Consider the following 17,772-nt stretch of genomic DNA (forward strand, 5'->3'; position numbering starts at 1 on the left):
GAATTCCAGACCTCTATATCCCACTGCCTACTTTATATCTCTACTTGGTTACCTCAAAGGTACTTCAAAACTCACTTCGTACTCTCTACGTCCTCTCTGCCACTAAAAAGCCTGCCCTCCTACAATGTTCCTCAGCTCAGTGAATCCAATTATGGAAACCAGAATGACACCTGCTTCAACCTTACACCCATACCTAATTCATCAGCAAGTCTTTTAATGTTACATCCTAAATGAGCTCTCAAATCAATTTACTTCTTGGCAACTTCTATGCTACCATTCTAGTCCTCACCACCCTTGTCTCTCATTTGGACCATCTCTTAGCTCCTAACCCATCTCCCTTTTGTTACCCCAAGCTGTCCTCCACACAGCAGCCAGACTGAATGTCACATTATAAGACTGATTATGAACTCTTTCCCTCAACCCCTCCATGACTCTCACCCCCACTTAAATATCTTCAGTGGCTTCCCAAGCCTCTTAACGTAAGAGAACAGGAAAAACATTTAACTAGGCCTTCGAGGCTTGTGGAATCTGGCTCCTATCTGACTCCATTTCCCCTAATGTTCCCTGGCACATGACAAGCTCTCTCATGCCACAGGGTTTTGACATAATTTGTTCCCTTGCTGGGACCCCTTCCTCTTTTCACCTTCCATCCTCCAGGTGCAATTCAGGTACCATTTCCTAAGGCAGCCTTCCTTGACCTCAGGCTCGCCAGGATACCTTATCATCTGCACTCATGTGACTGTATTCATTTCCTTCACAGAATTTATCTATTTGTATTTATACATCTCCCCCACCCCCAGAGGCCCCTTCTCAATACAAATATTTTGAAAATGTAAATCAGATCAGTCACTCCATTGCTTAAAACCCTTTAATGCCTTCCTATCTTTGAATAAAAATCATACCCTTTCCAAACCCTCCTACACTGTTGGTGGGAAAGTAAGTTGGTGCAGTCTCTATGGAGAACAGTGTAGAGGTTCCTCAGAAAACTAAAAATAGAATTACCATTTGGAAAAAAAAGGGACTTCCCTGGCAGTCCAGTGGTTAAGACTGCACTTCCACTGCAGGGTGCACAGGTTCGATCCCTGGTCGGGGAACTAAGATCCCACATGCCACAGGGTGCAGCCAAAAAAAAAAGAAAAAAAAATTAGCATATGATCCAGCAACTCCTGGGCATATACCTGGACAAAACTATAATTCAAAAGAATACATGCACCTCTATGTTCATAGCAGCACTATTCACAATAGCCAACACATGGAAACAACCTAAATGTCCACTGACAGATGAATAAAGATATGGTACATATATACAATGGAATACTACTCAGCCATAAAAAAGAACAAAATAATGCCATTTGCAGCAACATGGATGCAACTAGATATTATGATACTAAGAGAAGTAAGTCAGAAAGAGAAAGACAAATACCATACGATATCACTTATATGTGGAATCTAAAACATGACACAAATCAACCTATCTATGAAACAGAAACAGACTCACAGACATAGAGAACAGACTTGTGGTTGCCAAGGGGGAGGGGGTTGGAGGAGGGAAGGACTGGGAGTTTGGGATGAGCAGATGTAAACTATTATATATAGGATGGATAAACAAAAAGGTCCTACTGTATAGCACAAGGAACTATATTCAATATCCTGTGATAAACCATAATGGAAAAGAATATAAAAAAAAGAATGTCTATATGTACATAACTGAGTCCCTTTGTTGTATAGCAGAGACTGGCACAACACTGTAAATCAACTATACTTCAATAAAAAATTATATAAAAATATGTAATATAAAAAAAAATCATACCCTTTCCAAGGCCTACAGGGCTCTGTATGAGCTGTCACCAAATCACCTCCCCGAACTCATATCCTACTCCTCTCTTCACATTCTGCTCCAGCCACGCTGGCCTTGCTGTTCCTTAAACACAGACGAGCTTACCTGAACTCGGGTCCTTATAATTACCTTCCCTCTGCCTTTTAGAATATCTTGTTCTCAGAGTCCCCACTACTGGCTACTCATCATTCAGGTCTCTGCTCCCTCACCACCCTACCTAAAAGAATACCCCCCACACACACTTCTCACCTGCTACTCCATTTTATTATCTTCATCATTAGGTATTTATCATTAGAAGATAAGCTCCATGGGCAGTTCATCTCAGTGCCTAGAAAAGTACCTGGCACACAGTAGGTACTCGATATCTGTATGAATGGTTAAAGTAGCTAGTGTGGTCCTGTTTCAAATAACTGAACTCCACTGACATATACAAGAGATGCAGGTATGAAGATGTGATACTAGTGGTTGTGGTAGGCAGAATTCTAGGACGCCCCCACCCCCCATTCTCCTCCCTCTCCCCTGTGTACGTGCCCTGTATAATCCCCTCCTCTTGAGTATAGGCAGCACCTGTGAATATGGGATAGTCAATCATGTGATTAGGCTACCTTATATGAGACACTGTTATAGTCAACTGGAGAGATTCTCCTGCTGCCTTTGAAGAAGTAAGATGCCAGGTTGTGAGTAGGGCCATGTAGTTAGAACCTCAGGGTGGCCTCTAGGAGCTGAGAGGGACCCCCAGCTGACAGCCAGCAAGAAAATGAGGACCTCAGTTACATGATCACAAGGAATCGAATTCTACCAACAACTAATGAGCTTGGTAGAGGACCCCAAGCCTCAGATGAGATCACAGCCCCTGCAAACCCCTTGACTTCAGCCTAGTAAGACCCAGAGCAAAGAATACCGCTATATCATGCTGGACTTCTGACCTACAGAAATGATCACGAAGGGCTGTTGTTTTAAGCTGTAAGTTTGTGGCACATCAACAGAAGACTAATGCAGTGGCCATCAACGCTATCAGTCCCAATGCTCACTTTTTATAACAAAAATTGTGTTATGCTACCTACTGTTCTTTAATAAAATTCATAGATTTAGAACCTACTAATCACTTATAAAAATACATTAGCTATGAGGGAGAAATTTTAAAATAATTTATAATAAACTAATATGCATCTCAACCAAATTAGAAAATAAAATTGCTCCTATAAATTTCCATAACGCCCTCTGAGGAGGGAGTCCATAACCATAACCTCTGCTTGCCAGGATCAGTGTACCTAGAACACACTGGCTTGAAATTGGGAGAATATTTAATTTAAAAATGCTTATTACTTGCTAATCTTGTTTCTTTATACATCATGTTGTAAAGGATGTCTCTGAAAATCACACTAGCATTACATTTTTGTTCTAACCATTTTCCAAAATGGACTTAAGAAGGTTTGAAAGCCTCATAATTTCCTTTTTTCCCTCCTCCTCCTCAATTATTTAGTGCTCACTGGGCATGTGATACTGTTACTTGAAATTAATTTTCACAATTAAATAGACTTTTAAAGCTTCTAATTAATTTCCCAACTCTCGTTTTCAGATGTGAACAGATAATCACCATCATCTAGCGGCTCATTATACACACTATAAAACATTTCACCCCAGCTGTGAAGCTGGCCACAGTAAATATGTTTTGTTGCCTTAATCAAGATTTATGATAAGATAATAATGTAATTTTTAAAGGCCACATGCCAGAGTACCTCCTAAATTAATAAAAATACTTAGCACTTAACCTATAACACACTTTAAAATCATCACACAGTCTTGCAGGTAGCTATGTGCCCATGTGCCCGGGGCTAGTAACAACTGATGGAGAGCATGTCACCGAGCCCATTTACTTGATTTATTTTACAGTAGCCTTCTAAGGCCACGTACGTAATGGGTACTCACTGTGTGACGGGAAAATAAATTATTTAGTGTGGACAACCTGACAGTGTTACTGTTAAGTTACTAATTCACTGAGAAAGGGAAATTCCCCTAACAGCCTTTTTTCATGTTCAAACAGCAACACTATTGGTAACTATTTACAGATTCTAGAACCCTAGAGCCGGGAAGGACTTAAGGATAATAACCACGCTTTTTTACAAATGAGGAAACTGAGAAACTTGTCCAAGCTTACAGACATCGGTGGCAGAACCTAGGATAAGGGGAGATAAGGCTACGGGTTCTCAATCTCCTCATTCAGAAAATGGGGATAGCCACACCCCTGGTAGGGTGGTTATGAAAATGCAATGAAATAACAGGACATAGTACATGCTTGACACTTAACAGCTACTCCATAACTATCATTTTCCTCCCGAGGGTTTCCTCCACCAACTTCTCCCATCACTTTTTTTTTTAACCAAAATATCGTTCAGGATGATGTGCACTGGTGATGATTTCCTGAGGTATACTGCATTGACATACAAATTAGAGCAAACTGAAGGACTCACTGGGAGGCTACAGAGGAAGCAGTTGACTCCGACTCTCAGGAGTTAAGTCTACACCCCCCAAAGGGTTCAAAGACTTTCAGTTTGTTGGACTGAGCCCACATCAGCTTTGCCAAGGTTGACAGTATGCAGAGTTTAGGGCCAGTTTTTCAACGCTGTGCTTCACACATACTTTCTAATACCTCTCTAGTATTTATTCAAATTTTTCATAAGATTATCTATACCCCTGGCCTCCTCTTTCTAACCTCCAATTCACTCCTGAACCCACTGAAGTCTCACTATCAGCCCACCACTCCACTGAAACCACTCTTACCAAGGTCATCAATAACCTCTTGATTGGAATATCCAAGGTTCGCTTTTCCATCCTTACCTTCCTGGATCTCTCTGAAATATGGACACACCCTTCTTGAAACTCTACTCCCTTAGTCTCTGCGACAGTGTACTCTCCTGGTTCTCCTTTTACCACCATGTGTCTATTCTTTCACTAATGTCTCTTTAAGAGTTGTGTTTCCCAGGGCTGTGACTTCCTGGTGAGTTTATTTATCTATCCTCCCAGTTTCAGCTACCTCCTACTAACTTCCAAATCTCTATCTCTAGCCCAGGCCACTCCCGTGAATCTCAGATTCATTTGAAGAGATTCATATGCCTGCAATATGATTCTACTGCATGTCCCTACTGGCAACTCAAATCAACATACTCAACACCGAACTAATCTCTTAATGCATATCCTCCTCCACTGTCCTTTATCTTAATATGTGGTATCATCACACAGCAATCCATGCTAAAAACCTGTAAGACTTCCTTGACTCCTTCCTCTCCCTGATCCCACCATATCTAATCAATTGGTTAGATCTCCTAATTTTACCTCCTAAATATTCCTCTAATTCATCCCTCCTATGCCTATCTAGTAACTCCTATTCTTGTTCAGGTTTCAATCATCTCTTACCTGAAATACTTCAACAGCTTCTGTCCCCCTCAATTCCATCTCCACTCAGCTTACAGAATAATCAATCTAATAAATATATAATCACACTACTCCCCTGCTTAACACTTTTAAAATAATACTCCCAATTAAAAGGCTCTGGAGTCAGATCTCTGCAATTTGGAATCCACTCTCTGCACTCATTAGACATGGCCTTGAACAAGTTACTTAACTTCTCTGCACCTCCATATTTTTACTTGTGAATATCCCAGAGGATTAAATGAGATAATAACTATAAAGCACTTAATACAGTTCCTGGCATATAGTAAGTGCTCAACAAATGGTAGTTATTAGTGATCACATTATTAATAAAATCACACTGATTGTATTATGGTCATTGGGCTGGTATACAAGTTCGTGGAGCACACACAGCCCTTCTTGAATTGACCCGTGCTTACACTCTAGCCTCCTCCCTAAGGACGCCCTGCCTCTCACTTTGTGCTTCAGCAACATCAAACTTCGTAACCACTTACTGTGACACACTTAGCCATCTCTCTGCCCAAAATACATTTTCCTTGCATAAGTAAGGTCTCTTTCTTTAGGCCTAATGAGGTGTCACCCTCACCAGGAAGCCTTCTTTGAACATCAGTGCTTATTAAGGTGTCTCCTCAGAAGTATTAGATAGATAGATAGATGAAAGGAAGCTCCCTGGGAATCTCCTCCCCAACTTCACCTGAATTAGGTCAATTCTTACCACAAAGGAGTCACAACATATTCAAATTTAACTTATGAATTCAACTATGTATATAGAAGGAGTTAGAAATAGTGAGAGCTCGCCGTCACTCCACTCATATGACTATATGCTCCTTGCTATAATCAAGCCTGAAACAGAAGGTACGAGTGATTTCATACACTGCTCAACCACTGACAGATAAATGGAGGCAGCAAAGAATTAACTGAAGGCTCTAGAGAAGCACTGATAACAGAGAGGTAGAGAGGTGGTAGAACAGTTATCCTGCCTTAGGAGAATTAACCATTAACCCTTCCTTTAAAAACTCCCAATAGGTGATTTCCACATGTCAAAAGAGTTTAATAACCACTGAAATAAATAGTACATACTTACTTCAGTAGTTAACAAAGTGTAAATTTGTTAAGGTTTAGATGATTAAACCTTTAATGGAGGTATGACAGAACATAGAGAGAGCAAAGAAATCAATGATAACAATGCAAATGCACACAAGATTATTACTACTACACAAAAGCAAAAAAAGTGTCTGAAAGAACTTTACCAAACCACCGATTACATAACTGCAGACATAGCTTCATAGTAGAGGCTACTGAGGCAGGTCAGGAAATGCTTAGTAATGGTGGCACTCATGAAGTGAGGTGTTTAGCCAAATTAGGGGTGTCGAATAAAACTTCTAGTAAAATTAAATTCTCTTAATCCAAATTAGCTTATGTTGGGGTGTGCATGTATTAAGAAAACCATGACATGGCACTTTGTAGGCAGTAAAGGATCTCCTAAAGAATATTTTGACATTACTTGATTTTTTTTTTTTTTTTTTGCAGAATGCGGGCCTCTCACCGCTGTGGCCTCTCCCGTTGCGGAGCACAGGCTCCGGACGCGCAGGCTCAACGGCCATGGCTCACGGGCCCAGCCGCTCCGCGGCATGTGGAATCTTCCCGGACCCGGGCATGAACCCGTGCCCCCTGCATCGGCAGGCGGACTCCCAACCACTGCGCCACCAGGGAAGCCCATGACATTACTTGATTTTTGCATTGTTTTGACTTTAGAATATAACCACTAACCCCACTCTGACCCCCAACTATATGACTCCACTATAGTCTCTTGCTAATGCCACTGTCTGTAAGAACAAATAACCCATTCTGCTGGTAACTGGAGCCATGGGTTTCCATTTGACTCCCCAACTTAACTAGTTCCACAGCCAGCATTAAAAACAGGAACACTGGCACCCAGCTTTCCAAGGAGAGGGCTGTCTAGTTCTGCTCCAGCTAGCACAGATGAGGGCCCTATGAGAAAATCACATGCGGTGAGGAAAGCAAGCCAATGCAAGTTCCCTTAGGGGAACTTAAACTTAGCTCTCCTTTAGGAAATTACCCAATACCCTGCTACTCTTCATCTGATATCATTTCTACTCCTTCTCCACTAGGCCATAAACTCCTTGAGGACAAGGACCAGGTCATAATGTTTGATGGAAAAATTATCAAAACTGTCTCATCCACTAATCTCATTGGCAAGTAATCAAAAAGTACTGCTTCAGGCTAGCACAGACTTTTCTAGAGATTAAAACTATTGAAAACAAGCATGAGCAAATAAAATGTCCATCAAAAAAGGACTTGTGGGCTTCCCTGGTGGCGCAGTGGTTGGGGGTCCGCCTGCCGATGCAGGGGACGCGGGTTCGTGCCCCGGTCTGGGAGGATCCCACATGCCGCGGAGCGGCTGGGCCCGTGAGCCATGGCTGCTGAGCCTGCGCATCCGGAGCCTGTGCTCCGCAGCGGGAGAGGCCACAACAGTGAGAGGCCCGCGTACAGAAAAAAAAAAAAAAAAAAAAAAGGACTTGTTATAGTACATCTGTTAAAAGGGCTTTTTAAAAAAGTAAAATCATGCAAATATAAAACATGTCAAAGATTTTATTTAACTCATTAATTAATGAAGCAGCCAGGAAGAAAATAAAATCAGTCCCAAGGAGAAGTCAAAGAACACACATACGTATATATAGGCTGTCTGGAATGCTGAAATTGCTTTACAAATAAATGCTGCAAAACTGCTCGATATCCCCAGGACAACGTTCAGTTGCATTCCACTCAACAAAATCCACTTGCATTTCTATGGACAAGAATCATCTGCATTACTCTCAGTTTCCTACAATTTACAGAGTTCTGAAATAGCTCAAAGACAATGACAGGTTCAGATAACAAAGAAGAGTGCACTAGATAGGACAGTCGGTAATCTTTTATGTCCATTTCATAGTCTCTCACAATTTTTCCTGACAACATCCATACAATGGAATATTATGCAGCTGGCTATAGAGAATGAGGCAGCCTTTTCATGTACTGACATGGAATAGCCTCCAGGATATAATGAAAAATAAGCAAGATGCAGTACAGTAATATGGTAGGTGACATTTATGTTTAAGAATAAATATAAAAATATACATCAAATATTTCTGAAAAGATATACAGGAATGTTAACATTTGGGGGAAGGTGGTGAAGGTTATATGAGAATCATTTTCTGTCTATCTAAAATTAGGTTAAAATTAGAAGAAAAAGCAAGCAGGTAATTGATACTTGTAGAGGGTAGGGGTGATGACGTCAAGATTTGGTTACCATCTAAAGAAATAAAGTCCCTTTTAATCTTAAAAAACAGTCACTTTTTATGTTTCTTCCGTCTTCAATGATGAGAGCAATATTAAGAAGACATTGCTATCTAATTTTTAGTCTTTTTAGATAAAAAATTCCTATGTTCAGTAGCATGGTTGATGCTATTGTTTAGCCTTCCCCTCCAAAGTGTATACATTGGCTTGGAATGTTCACAACTTGCGTGTGTGGCAGCGGAAGATAATTCCCATATTCTACATTGCTACTGTTTTGTATAAAATAAATTGGTAAAGATTGACACTTAAAAAAAAAAGAAAGAAATAGTCCCAAAATATAAACCAAACTGTGGCACATTTTGAAAAGGTTTCCTGACTAAATCCATTATATTCTATATACATACACCTTCTAAAGAATGAGATTTGGAATTTAATGGACCTACTTTAGGACCTATTCACGAAGTTTCTAAAGTACCCAAAGGACTTTAATATAAGTTAATAGACTCATTTATTGCTCATCATGTAACCCAAAGTCTGTGTTCTATGGAAACTACAATGTGTGCCTTCAGACACTGGTTAGGGAAGTACTCTTCTGAAAGGTTGGAAGGTAAATTAATTTATCTAGAAATGTTTGGTTCTATTTAAGATTAATTATGAAAACTACTAAATAAGTATAAATGAAATTACATAAGAATAAATGCATAAAATAGGATAAAAATGAAAAGATTCCAGATGTATTGAAAATAAAGCTAATGAGACAGATGCAAAACTTTAAAAAAGTCACCAACAAACCTTTTTTTAAAATATTTATTTAATTTATTTATTTTCTTTATTTTTTTGGCTACATCGGGTCTTAGTTGGGGCACGCAAGATCTTCACTGAGGCATGCAGGATCTTTTTGCTGTTGTGGCCTCTCCTGTTGCGGAGCACAGGCTCCAGACGCGCAGGCTCAGCCACTCTGCAGCATGTGGGATCTTCCCGGACTGGGGCACGAACCCGTGTCCCCTGCATCGGCAGGCGGACTCTCAAGCACTGTGCCACCAGGGAAGCCCCCATGCAGGATCTTTCATTGCAGTATGCGAGCTTCTCTCCAGTTGTGGCGTGCAGGTTCTGTAGTTTTGCGGCACGTGGGATCTCTCGTTGAGGCACGCAGGCTCAGTAGTTGTGGCGCACGGGCTTAGTTGCCCCTTGGCATGTGGGATCTTAGTTCCCCAACCAGGGATGGAACACATGTCCCCCACATTGGAAGGCGAATTCTTTACCACTGGACCACCAGGGAAGTCCCCAAGAAATCTTAATTTATGAAAACTTGTGGAAATTCCCTGGCGGTCCAGTGGTTAGGACTCTGTGCTTTCACTGACAATGGCCTGGGTTCAATCCCTGGTTGGGGAACTAAGATCCTGCAAGCTGCATGCCATGGCCAGAAAAAAATTAAAAAGTAAAAACTTGCTTTAGATTTTCAAAAAAACCACTACCTTTTCTCCAAAGCATTCCAGAAAATACTGTGAATACACAAGTCAGAAAGGTTACAGCATGTGCTACAACAGAGACAATCAATTTCAGCTGAGGAAATGGCTTCATATGACAAAGTACTTATGGGTGTTTTAAAATATGTCTACAAATCCTTTGACATCCCTCCCCAAAAGGTGGAGCCTAACTGGCTTCCCTTGAGTGTGGGCTGGACTTAGTGACTCATTTTTAACAAACAGAATATAACAGAAGTGGCAGTGTGTGTCATCAAGATAGGATATACAAGGCCTGTGGTTCCCTCCTTGTTCTTCTCTTTTATCACTTGCTCTGGGTAAAGCCAGTTGACATGTTGTGAGGATACTCAAGCAGCCCTAGAAAGACCTAAGGCTGCAGCCATCTTGGAGACAGATCCTCCAGCCCCAGTCAAGCCTTCAGATGACTGCTGCAAGGCTGGTCACAGCTCGACTGCAACCGAGTCAGAGTCCACCCAGCTAAGCTTCAACTGAATTTCTGACCCAAAGATACTGTTGGATAAGAAATGTCTGTTGTTTTAAGCAGCAAAATTTAGAGGTAACTTGTTAAACAGCAATAGATAACAAATACAGGGTTTAATATTTAACCATTTGTATCACTATAATTTTATTTAAAAATTTATTATGAAATTAGTGGAAATCACCTATGCTTTACAAAGATAATTATAATCGATATTTCCAGGAATGTACAAAATAGGACCCAAAAGGGATAAATCTAATCAGAATAAGAACATTAAACCAGAAGTAGGATATACAGACAAGTATTTAGCTTGTAAATAGATTTAAAAATAAACACTTGGGTGGGTGAAAGGAATAAGTGGTGCAGAGACAAAGAAGATTAGCTGAGAAATCTCAAGTATACATTGTTTGAGGTGAGCAGCAAGATATTTTTCCCTAAGTGTCAAAAAAGTAGTTGTGAATTTACTTTAAATGTCATTAGCATGGAAAAGTACAATTCTTCCTCCAGAAGACTGCACCTATACATAGAGAATGGAAAATCTGAATGTTTATGTAGAATAACCGGTCAGTTGACTAAAAAGTTTTGGGTCAAATATAGCATGTCTTCACTGGAAAATCAGCTTCAGGACCTTTAATTGTCTACCTCCTTTCCCCCTCCATTCCTAACAATATTATCAAACTGTTTCCAATCATTCAGGCAGTTATTAAAATTCTAACTTCTCAAACAACTTTGCCCGAATCAGCAGAAACAAGATTGGATTTCTTCACCTGGAGGTTTGCATGCTAGGGCCCCATGCTGACATGCGTGAAGAGCACTGGCTCTGGAGACCAAGCGTGGGGCTGAAGCCCTGTCCCACCTCGCTGGCCACGAACACAGGCAAACTGTTCTCCCCATTCTGAAACTTGGTTGCCTTACTAGTAAAATGAGGATAATATCCAGCTTACAAGGTTGTTATTATAAGAATTAAATGACTTAGCGAAAAGGCCTAGCATACTACAGCCACTTGATAAACAGTAGCTAGTAGTTAATGATCTTGTTACTTATATACTATATTTCCCAAACCAAGAAAACAAGGACACAAAATGCCAGAATATTTTTTGCATCATATAAAGATCCAAAAGGCAGCCCAGGAGATTAATGTGGATTTATGACATGTTATAATTTCTGGAACATTATAATAGCTTATGAGTTGAAATCAAAACTGAACACTCAGGTGCTCAACAAGTACTGGAGAACCTAGTCTGTGATCAATACTTATATAGCACTTACCATATTCTATGTAGTATTGTAAATATGTTTTTCTGCTCTACCAAATTATATATTCTTTGATTGCTTTAAAAAATTTCCATATATCTCTATATTTTCTCATGGCCCCTTGCATACATACATACGGCTGAATGAATTTAACTTCGAGTCCTTGATGTCTACTCATATCAATATATTCTCAAGATTATAAAATTTAGGCATCAGATCTTCCCCTGACAAAGTGTGTGCACACTCATTCACACAGTATCATACCCCCTAACTAAAGCCAGTGTTGGATACCCAGAGCAATGAGCATCCCTCTATGTGCAGCACTCTGCACAGTTTCTGGCACACAGTAAATACTTAATGACTGTTAGCAGAAAGAATAAATGAAAGAGAACAAGAACCCAGGAAGCGTGGTGAGTAGCTAACTGATCTAGCTACAATTTAACTCCTGAAATCTCTTTTCAATGTGTTTATATCTTTGCACAACTGTTTGATTTCCTTATACAGCAGAACTCTCTTATAACTTCCAATCATAGATTAGGACTAACTTTTGTGCTATATGAGTATATGAGACATGTAAGATCCAAAGTATATCGGCATACAAGAAATAAGTCCTTATATTCTGGTTCCTCTCCTTCCACATTTCTGTGATTATATCTCACCCTGTTTCTTTCCTTTAAGTTTTGCCCATCCTATTGTAAACATCCCAGGTACAGTGAGTATATTATTTGCTTACCCTATAAACCTGCAAAGTGCCTAATACAAGATACAGATTGTAATCTTGACACTTGTTACTGACAATTATTTTGCAAACTGGACTTTCTGCCATTTAAAAAAAGTGGGCGGGGAGGGGGCGAATCTAATACAAAGTCAAAAGCATCTAGCTATGCATCAGGTATTTGAAAGAAATTTTCTGTAGTTATTGTGTTTGTGTGTGTGTGTGTGTGTGTCTGTAAAATTAGAAAAAGTACCTTGTCTGAGACCCAACAGAGATATAAGAGGATGAATGAAATCTGTGTTTGAGTATGTGCAATCATGCACAAGAAAAGTATTAAACAGCTTCAAAGGCTCATTCAAACAATGCTATGTGCCAAGCATTACACCAAATTCTGGAGAAAACAGAAATAAGAAGGAGATGAGGTTCATCGAACTGGAAAGCAGACTGGTGGATCTAGACAGTCTGCAGGCTGTTATTTCCTTATCCTTCTCTAAAGTCTCTCTGGGTTCTCCAACAAACTCAATCTCGTTGTTAGCCTCTATGCTGGTTCCTCTTTCACTAACCCTCTAAATCAGTGGTTCTCAAAGCGTGGTCCTGGGAATAACAACATCAGCATCACCTGAGAACTTGTTCAAAATGCAAATTCAGGAGCCACACCCAGACCTACGGAATCAGAAACTTCGGGGGTGGGACTCAGAAATCTGTGTTTTACCAAAGCCTCCAGGTATTTCTGATGCATGCTCAAGCTTGAGAAACCATCTAAGTTTGATTTAAGTGTTGATTTCCAAAAATTCCACTCCTTGCCCTTTCCAGTTCTCGCTCTCAACTTTTCTGCATAGGAATATCTTTTCTTCTACTACCTCTGCGACTGTAACTACTGATAGCAACAGCTGTCATTTATTAAGCATGTATCAGCTAGGCATTGTGCTAACTGCTGTGTACATACCATCTTAATCTCCACAAGAATTCTTTAAAATATTATTAACCCCACTTTTCAGAAGAAACTTAGGTTCAGAGATGCTAAATTACTTGCCCGAGGTTACCCATCCCAATCAATAGTGGCATAACAGAGATTTGACTTCAGGTTTTCCTGACTCCAAAGTCCACAGCATTAATTACTATACTAAGTCCTAGAATGGTACTAGTTCCATAGCCTTGGAGGCTGTCAGTTACATTACAATTATTCCTAAACTGTCTCATAAACTCTGGAGTAGAATTTCTAGTTACCTAATGGGCCTCTCTAAACTCCACACATGGGCCTTAAAATTAACATGCCATCATTTCTTCCCTCCACTGTAAATCTATTCCTCCTCCTGTGTTTTCTAATTTAATGTCCTCCTAATGCCCAGTTACTCGAGCTGGACATGTCACCTTTGACTTCTCACTCTCTCTCACCTCTAGCTGTTCATAACATTTAGAGACTTTTAACATCTAAAATATCTTTACAAGCCATCCATTCCCACTGTCCCTCTTCAGGGTCCCAGCATCTCTCACCTACATCCTAACTGGTCTCCCGCCCTCTCGGCTCTAATGCAGTTCTGCATATGAACTGCCTGTTAACTTTCTGATCTGATTATTCTACCTTTCAAGGTTCTCTATCACCAACACGGGGGTAGTGTTGGAAGGAGGGAGACTAGGTTTTTTAGAATGGAAGACCTCCTTGTAATTTGGCTCCAACCATACCTTTCCTGTCTCATCACTTCTGCCATACAAGAAGCCTACAAAAAACTCAAGGTTTTCCCATTCAATTTTAATCTTCAGCAATTTTGCTTATACTCTCCCCTCTGGCGGGAATGATTGTTTTCCTTTTTCCATGTAGCAAAATGCTACTTAACCTTCAGGGCTAAGTTCCACGTCTTCTCTTTAAAGTTTCCCTGACTCTATCAATTTATTTCCCCAGCCAAACTGATCTATTCCTTCAGCATTTTATTCATTCCAAAAGTGGTGAACTCTTATCACTGCACATCACGGTTAGTGTTTGTCCCCCCTGATGAACACCTGGTATCTCAGCTACACTGTGTTTTATTCTTTGTCTTGCTGGCACCCAACACAGTGCCTAGCCATAGCCAGAACCCAATAAATATTTGCTGAGTTGTTAACTAACATTTGCTGTTGCAACATTACACAGGTTAGCAATTCAAGTTCAGGTTTATGCAACACTCAAAAGAAAGCTCACATAACAACAAAAGATAAAGACTAACGGTTCAATATTTAAGAGCAGCATCTTTAATTTTCTCAAATCTTTTTGTCAACATTTTTGAGTATCCTTTTTCAAATAGACTCCTTTCCCAGCTAACATTATTTTTATTTTTTACAGGATCAGCAGTAATTACAAACCTCAGACCACTATAAGAGATAATCCCAAGCAAAACTGTGTCACTGAGAGTAGCTCGATAATTGCTTTGGGTACATCATTTCAGTAAATTTCCAATGGAACGGCCCAAGCACATAGGTAGATTTTAGAAATGAGGACATGCGCTGCTGACTAAATACATAAGATACATGCACATTAGTGAGGCATTAATTCAAATTAGTACTGAAATCAGAGGTATACAACAACCTGATTTTGGTTCAACGATAATATCCTTTCATTTTAAGTAAGGATAACACTTATGATTGTTTAAGACTCTACTCTGAGTAACACAACTCCCATCCCTCCAGGAAAGTAGGCTCCATCTTGCTATCAGTGGGATGCTGATGAGCCTGCCTTAGTCTTAACACTTTCCCTCCCCAACCTACTAAACCTTATCTCTCCAATTTTCCCCTCTCATGGTACATGTAAGTTGCCGCAATATATCCCCCAATGACCAAATTCACACTATTTTCTCAACATATGACTTATCTCTTCTCTAACAGAAATTTTATACTTCTTTCAAAGATGAGACGAAATCTTACCTCTTCTGAAGAGTTCACTAATTCAGCCCACAAGTCTTATCTTTTCTAAATTTCTACTGCACTTAAAGTATAGGACTTCACATAGCACCTGTTTACATACTATTTGGTTTCATAATTATTTTATATAATATGCTTTATCTTCCTAGCTAGACTGTTTGCCCTTAAAAGGGCAGGTCTTTTATGTCATTTGTAATCCCACAGTCCTCCTCTCATATGCAGCATAATACTAGGAATAGGGGGCACATGTATTAACTACTTGAAGGACTGAGCTAACTGCGTGTTATGACTTATCCACGGTGTCACATACAATAAATATCTATTCCGTGCCTACTCTGTGGCAGGCACTTTTGTAGGTACTGGAGATATGGCCCTGAAGAAAACAAACGTGATTCCTGTCCTAAAAGCTATTATAGTCCAGAACGCAAAAGATACTGAATTCCGAGTACCCTAAGTGCTACAGAGCAAGGTTATCACTGGTTCCAACACGTAAGAACCTCAAACAACATACTTTACAGATCCTCAGTTATGAAACTGAATCACAGAATTTTAGATCCGAATGAGAAGTTACAAGTTATTTTCTTCAATTTTCTTGCACAAATCATGATTAAATTTCGGTATAGCCTGTCTTTCTACCGCACTGCCTTCATCAACGGTCAGAAAAGACTGACTTCCTTCCTACCTCTAATACTCCTTTCTCCCGAGCACGGTCACTACTGCAGCCACACATCTACCCACTAGAGAGCCCAGCGCACTGAGAAGAAAGCACTGGGCTGATGATCAGCTGCACCCAATCAGGCTTGTCTGACCATCGACATTTTTCCAGCTCACACGCTGAACAAAATCTGTATTTTCTGCTTAGTAAATAACAAGCCCGCGCTACTTTTAAGAAAAAGAAAAACCGGTGCCTCCACGCTTCCTCGGCCCTAATAACGACAGAAGCACAACATGGCTTAGGGAAACAAAACAGCTGATGTGAGTCTATGAGGAAGAACTGAGGATGGCTAGCCGCCCCTTGGCCGCAAAACCTGTAGCAACAATGTGATAAAATGCTTAGGGCCGACAAAGTTTGGGGCGTGCATTAAGCACGTGCGCACACACACGAAGTTGGAAACACTAGGCAACAGGTGGGCCGCCCCCTCTGTACACTGACAGATCGCCTTCTCCAGGTCGTGGGTGTGTCTGACGCCGCACGCAGGCACTGATTCACAACTCCCTCCATAACAACCAGCCCCGCCTCAGAGCCCAGCCAAGGCAGGGGAGTTGAGGGCCCCAGCAGTGCCAAACTTTCCGGACCCCAACCTCGGCGTCCCTGGTTCCGCCTCGTCTCGGTCTCGCGCCAGCTCGTGTCAGGCAGGATGCGAGGCTGCTCTAGGAACCGGGCTTCTCGGGATTCCGACTCCTCGGCCCGGGAGCCTGGCAGAGCCACCCCGAGGTCCCCAAACACCTCCTGCCTACAACACATTCCAGGACTAGAGTCTTCGCCGGCCAGCTGCTGCCGCTTCTCACAGCCACCTAGCCCAGGAACTGACCCTCGTCAGCCCCCGTCCCCGCTCCTTCCCCGCCCCGGGAAAAAGCAGATGAGGAGCGTGAAGGGGCGCGCGTCCCCGCGCCCCGGGCCCGCGCAGCAGGTGCGGCCAGGCCCCACCTCCCTGGCGAGGCCGCGGCTACTCACCCCCACGATGTTCCTCTGCGACCTCACCGCCCGCACAGACCCTCTTCCGCCCGCTCCGCACCCGCCTCGTAGCGACCGCCCCCTCGGCCCCTGCCGTCGCCGCCGTCCTCGCCGCCGCCGCCGCCGCCGCCGCCGCCGCGGCGCGCGTCCGCTCTCACGCACACCGCCGTGGCCGCGCACGCGCCTCTGCGCGCTGGCGTCACGTAGCAACCGATCAGTGGCGGGCAAGCGGGAACCGCGGATTTAGGGCCGGGAGGTCGGGTCCCGCGGGTTTTGCGGCTTTCCCCCACCCGCCCGATCCGCTGCCCTCCTGAGCAGGGGGCCCCAGGGTGTGGCTGCCCTGCCGGCACCTAGCTCCGGGTAAGTTACGTCACTCTACGTCACTGTATGGCCTCACCGATCGCGTCACTGAAAATGGGAAGCTCCCCGCCGTGATCGCCCGGGCGCCTGTGGTGGAGGCAGCAGTGGCCTAGTCCAGACTCGCGCGGACCCCATCGGCTACTTCTGCGAAGTGCAGGAAGGTTCTCCAGGGACTGGGACCAGAAGGGGCTGAGCGCGCGGTTAATGTGTAAGGCTGCTGAATGACACTCGTTAACTCAGCAGCAGCGTGTGATGGACCGGGCCTTGAATTCCTCTGTTTCCTCATTTTATAAACGAGGATAACAATACCCATCTTTACTACGTTGAAGAATTGTACCGCTAAAAGGAAAT

The 17,772-nt window shown here is 42.0% G+C and overlaps 1 protein-coding gene across 1 annotated transcript in view; it reads right to left on the bottom strand.

Moving 5' to 3' along the window:
• BTBD9 (BTB domain containing 9) overlaps positions 1-17,216 on the bottom strand; it is a 416,797-nt gene extending 399,581 nt beyond the window's left edge. Inside the window, exon 1 of the mRNA XM_004267648.3 lies at positions 17,062-17,216. The gene's annotated coding sequence lies outside the window, so the exon portion shown is untranslated. The remainder of the gene's footprint in view (positions 1-17,061) is intronic.
• Positions 17,217-17,772: the final 556 nt, after the last annotated feature.

The sequence above is a fragment of the Orcinus orca genome, chromosome 10 (genome assembly GCF_937001465.1).
Source record: "Orcinus orca chromosome 10, mOrcOrc1.1, whole genome shotgun sequence".
NCBI lineage: Eukaryota > Metazoa > Chordata > Mammalia > Artiodactyla > Delphinidae > Orcinus > Orcinus orca.